Here is a 5,953-nt window from a genome sequence, read left to right on the forward strand (position 1 = left end):
CTACCATTTATGTTATCTAAAAGAATTGCTCATAATAGTTTGTCATGATAGGGTGGTCAAATAAATAGAGATAGAGAAAGTTCTAATTTCCATTTATGGTTGACTTGGTAAGGATAAAATAAGATTACTTTTTGAGGAAAAAATAGAGTGGTCATTAAAAGAGTGGTCAAAGTGATAGGGTTTTTATGGTAAAGCTGGTTGTAAGATTCCTCGTGCTATTTATAGCAATATTGCAATCTGTGTAAACAGTGCAATGAAAGTGTAACATGATTCCTTATAATGCTTTTGATGACCTTGAACTTCTTAAGTTACAAACATTTGTCTCTTCAGTGTGCTTTCTCTGAGTACGTACAGTCTCAACTTATTCAACAGAACTTACTTACAATGTTAATTTGAAAGTTAAAATGTGCTTGGTTAATAGGATGAAAATGCTGATATTAAAAGATAACCAGCTCAAGATTCTTTATAACCTGACAGATATGCTGTTTTATTATGACGTAAATCTTGATTTAAGCAAGTCCAGTTTACTTTAATTAGAATGTAATTAACTCTCGTTTATTTGCTATTATAGACTAATATAGTCTGATGAAATATGCAAATCTGTATTTTTACGGAATTTTTTTCCATTTTTGGTCAGGCCATCCTGAAATGAGCTATCAAAGATATTCACCTTCTTCATCAATACATGTGTCACAAAAGGTTATTCTCTACATAACACAGCAGAGCTCTGTCAACTGTTGAGTCGCTTGTTTTTTCAAAACCGCTGGTCAGACAGCTTTAATATTTGGTTTACATGTCCCTAGGATGACCTTAGTGAGATAATTTCATACAGTCAGGAAATACTTAATTTTGTTTCCATGTCTATAGTAGCTTCAGGGACTTTGGCCCTATGTTTATAATTTTTTCCAAGTTTGGAACCATCACTTGGACATGCATGAGGAAATTCCACTAAATTGAAATTTCTACAAGGACAATGTACTGTGATATATATATGTATGTCAACTCGTGTCATGCTACATATCCATCGTGGTCGCTGGGCTGCAATTCTGTCATGAATTTTCAGGTCTGAGAATATAATTGGCAGACATGTTTCAGCAGATCAATTTCATCGAATCTTGATACAAGAACAATGCACTGTTATGCATGTTAATTTGTGATGGCACCAATCACAGACAAGTGTTACAATCCAAATAGTCATCAACAATCAATTGGACAAAGAGCAATTGTCATCCATGATGACTTGCATTGAATTAAAATGTTCTAAAAAGTTGACCAACATAGCTCATAAAACAAGGCCTTGGTTTTGTAAAGTGTCTGATTTTTGAAGATCTAAATTATTTTTGTTTTTGAAATTTTTACAAAATAGAATCATTAAAGATCCACTTTTCAAAGTGTAAAGTTGAGAAAAAATTCATTTATTTCCAAGATCAAATGTGATTTGTCAGTTTGTTTTTGAACTGAATAAAATTATCACGATTAGATTTTCAAAATCTGGAGATAGCTTCTCATTAGAGATAAATTACATAGCTGTACGTAAATATACCAAACAGTATGAAGGCCTTGCATTCAACATGATTGACTTACATGGTTGTCTACTGAAGATATTGTGTTAACCCTTTTCCTGCCAGACAGTAATAATTGTATCACTTCCCCAATCAGCCAAGTCAGTAAAAAGCGGTATTGAGCCAAAACATGACGTATAGTCACCCACTTGGCTTGGTATGTTATAGCATCTTTTGTCCAACAGCCTTCAAATGTACAGTATTATGTTAAAATACATCATATGGAATACGTTGTATTTCATTAATTTTAACCATCTTGACCTGGTGGTGAAATGTGGACTTGGCAGGAAAAAGGTTAATCAATACTGTAGTATTGTCCACTTCCGTGGGCACAACAGAAGATTTTCAACTGTCCATCACAAAGTCATCAATTTGGTGTAATTTGGCGCCATATTCTTCTAGACTGAGACAGAATTTTGCATCACTTAGAAATGAACTGTTAAATGGAAAGTTACAGGACCTAGGGTGTGCAATAGGGGGATTATGACATGGCCATTTGCATACATTTGGGGGATGTTAGGAGGTATTATCTGCTGGTCGCTTTTCAGCCTAGTACCACCCTAACAACCGTGTTGATGATCCGTCAATAAACACACAAAAGACACTGATGGATAGATGTTACTAATACGTAAGCATCAGTAGTCATCGTAATTGTACATGCGCATACACAGTATACGAACCCTTTCAGGAAAGCATCAACAAGGTAAACCAAACAAACCTACACCAGTGTTGTTCATGTGATTTACATCCCATCACAGTCTTGACCTTGATGTCAATGCCTCAAGGTCAATAATTTACGTGATAATTGTCATCAGGGCTGTTATAGAGCACAGTCCCTCTCTAACCACGTGGTTTGAGTGGTAAGGGGTGGACCATTTGATATCCTGGGGGGGGCTTGGAAGATTTGGGGGAAAAAAAGATGCCAGGTGGAGTTGCTCGAAAAAAAAAATCTGGCTTTAGGTGGCTGATGGAAAAAAAATTATGGACCATTGCGACTCGGAAAAAAAAATCTTGGCAATTGTTCGATGCACACTGCAGCATCAATAAAAATCAAGCAGTAGCTCTAGAGTTTTATAAAGCATAAACCGTTTCAAGCTTGAGGAACAATAACTGAATATGAACAATTGTACAGTATACATGACCTTCTGATTAGAGGAAGTATGCTGAAATTGAAATTGCTCACCAGTGTTTTCCAGAAATGTGTAAATCTGAATGTAAGGATTTTGTCAAAATACCACAAGAAGAGAGACAGCCTGCAAACATTTTACTATTATCGTTTGCGCATAGAAAACTCATAACAATGAAAAAATGCGTAGAGACTCAATCCAATGCGTAATATTATTACGCATTGGATCGACTCTCTACACATTTTTTCATTGTTATGAGTTTTCTATATACGCATGTTTTATTCGTAAATGCGAACACTGTTATAGTGAATTATCTTACCAATGTTTTTCTTAACAAAAGCGAATGTGTTTTTGATTAGAATTGAATGAGTTTGATGGTTTTGGGGAAACTACTATGTGGTAATGAAGAATGGGAAATGGGCAATGAAATGAGCAGACAGCAGGTGATTTACGATTAAATGTTACATCTTCACTGCAAATAAAACCATAAGTGTGTCATAAATAATACAAACAAAACAAAATCATGTTTGTTTGTTTTGTTGTACGTGAGCCACGTCTAAGACACACAACAAAAGTACTGTTTCAGTCAGTAAATGTCACCTCAGATGCCACCAGAGAAAACCATTTCCACTCCAAAATTTCATTTTTCGCCTTGCGAGAGGGGGACACCCCCCTCTCGAGCTCTCCCCCCCCTCGTTCGCTACGCTCACTCGCCACTCAGTCGCTTCGCTCCCTCGCAGTCCACCCGTCTACTTTCTTAAATTACCCGGCTACTTTCAATGTAAGGACAACAATAACAAGTAAATGCCATAAATGTACATGATTTTACAAATATGTTTTTGTAAAGTGAATCAAAAATGTACATGTATTTACATAACTTCATTTAGTTTCTTGAATATAGTCTGTGTGCGATAGAACAGCATCTTGTTACTGGGTGTGAAAAACCAAGCAAACAAACATTGCACCGAAATTTGGTAAAAAAAAAAATATATCTCGAAGAAGGAAAGTGAAAAAAAAAAGTTGCCAGCATATGCCCTGTAGAAAAAAATAATTCATGGTGAAGCACGTGGGAAAAAAAATAATGGCTCTCCACCAATCTTCCAAGCCCCCCCCAGGATATCAAATGGTCCCACCCCTAACCCAAAGTACCTCGGTGTTTTCCAAGGGATATTGGAAGATTGCGAGGGAAATTGATAGGGGCTTATCAAAGTTGATCTCCGGTTCATTTTGACGTTCGCATTAAGAAAATTCATGAAATATGCAAATTAAAATTAACTAACATGACACTGAGAAATTTCTTTATTCACTGTTAAAGCAACATGAGCTCAACATCTGTACCAAGTTTCATGAAATTTGGTGAAGCATTTCTTGACATGTCAGCCTATAAAGTACAAAAATTCATTGTATATGCAAATCAGCAATGAATTGACATGATACTGCCACATGACCGAGTTCAAAAGACTCATCGCCAAAAAACATAAGCTTTAGTAACATGACATGCAGTCATTGTCAAAGAAAATAAGCAGCTGATGAAAATGTGACAACAATATCTGAAGGAACCTTATTTTTTGCCGACATAGTGTGATGAACATTCATAAATATTTGGTTCTCATAGAGGTTTTCAGTTACATATATCAGTTAGATGATGAACATGGGATAAATTACCTGGCTCACATTCTATTATTTCAGGAACTCTCAATTTGAGTCTCAAATCACAATGTTACTCAGTTGCATTCATATGAATTTCAAGGGGACACAATTAAAGGTATACAGTCACCTGTAATCTAAGTACTGGTATGCCCATATATGGTAAAAGGGGCGTTCCTTGGTATTCAAAATGACCATGTGAGGGCGCTGTTTTTAAAAAGCGGCCACCTGCTTAAAATTTGTGATTTGTTAGATTTTCTTTCCATGGTAACTGTGGCAAAATTGGAACAGGTGACAGTATACCTTTAAATAGTATCTGTGATAATAAACTAGCATTACCTTCTGTAGTGGAGGTGAAAATTAAAATTAAAAGATTTCATTGAAATGCAACAATATGCCAGGCCAGTACAATTTGTGAAAAACAGTTCTGTTTGCCAGAGACTGAAGATAAATATATATACAGGAACGGAAAATCTGTGACCTTCTTGTGTCATTTCTCCAGCTGCCAGCTTCTAATGAAAAGCATGAATATGGTATGTTTAACCATCAAAATGGTCATTGAACTGAGGTAACTTAAAACATGTTTCTGTGATAATAAAGGATGAATTCACAACAGTCAGTTTTGTCCTAGATCCTGTGAAAATTTTGAGAAATTGATGTGCGCCACGGTGCAGTGTAGTGCAATCTGATAGGTATTTTAAATTTGTCTTTTACCAGTAAATCTGTTAGAAGACCCAAGGGGGAGAGCAACCACGAGAGGGGGTGCCCCCCTTTCGCATTGAAAATTTTGAGAAATGGATATGTGCAATGGTGCAATCTGAGATGTGTTTCAATTTATTTCGCGCAAAAAAATTGAGTAACCCCACCCCCCTTCTTCCTCTCCACATTTTGAGTAACGCTCCCTGAAGTTTTCAATTTTTTTAGTAACCCCTCCCTTGTATTTCATTATATTTGTTGTTCCTCAATTTTTCATTGTCATCTTGTACATCATTTAATATATTTATATTGAGAGAATAATATATTGGTTTATTGACTCCTGTCTTGTGTTTTTAAATTTTCACAATTTACAGAAGTCAAAAAGTCCCCTTTAGATAGTGCCCTATGCCATTGAGATATTGCAACAGAAATCATGAAATATGATTTCTTGGGTCAGAAAAGGGAAGGAAAACATTGAGTGTACTGAGGTGTGAAGTAGCGACCTATGTAGTGCATGCTTATATCATAAGTGCTGGGAAAAAACATAAGAATTGCTTGTGGTAAAAACATTTGCGCTGCCTTATGGCAGCGAGCCAGCAAAGAATACATGAGAATAGGGTTTTCAAATTTTGCTAATTTCTGGTGCATTGTGACAATTTTTTTTTTCACTTCTGTCTGGTATGACATTTTTTTTTCTCAGGCCATGATAGGATCAATTTTTTTTTCTTCTATCTCACCTGGCGACAATTTTTTTTTTCTCAAAATCCTCAATACCTCCCCCCCCCGAAATCAAATGGTGTTCCCCTTAGATCAGTATTACATAGGAATGCATGAGTGTTACTGCGGGTCAAGCGTCCACATGCAACTATCAGCACATCGCCCTCAATGTTCACGCTCAGTAACGATTAGCCTTTGACCCCT

Source organism: Ptychodera flava, chromosome 6 (assembly GCF_041260155.1).
Source record: "Ptychodera flava strain L36383 chromosome 6, AS_Pfla_20210202, whole genome shotgun sequence".
NCBI classification, from domain to species: domain Eukaryota; kingdom Metazoa; phylum Hemichordata; class Enteropneusta; family Ptychoderidae; genus Ptychodera; species Ptychodera flava.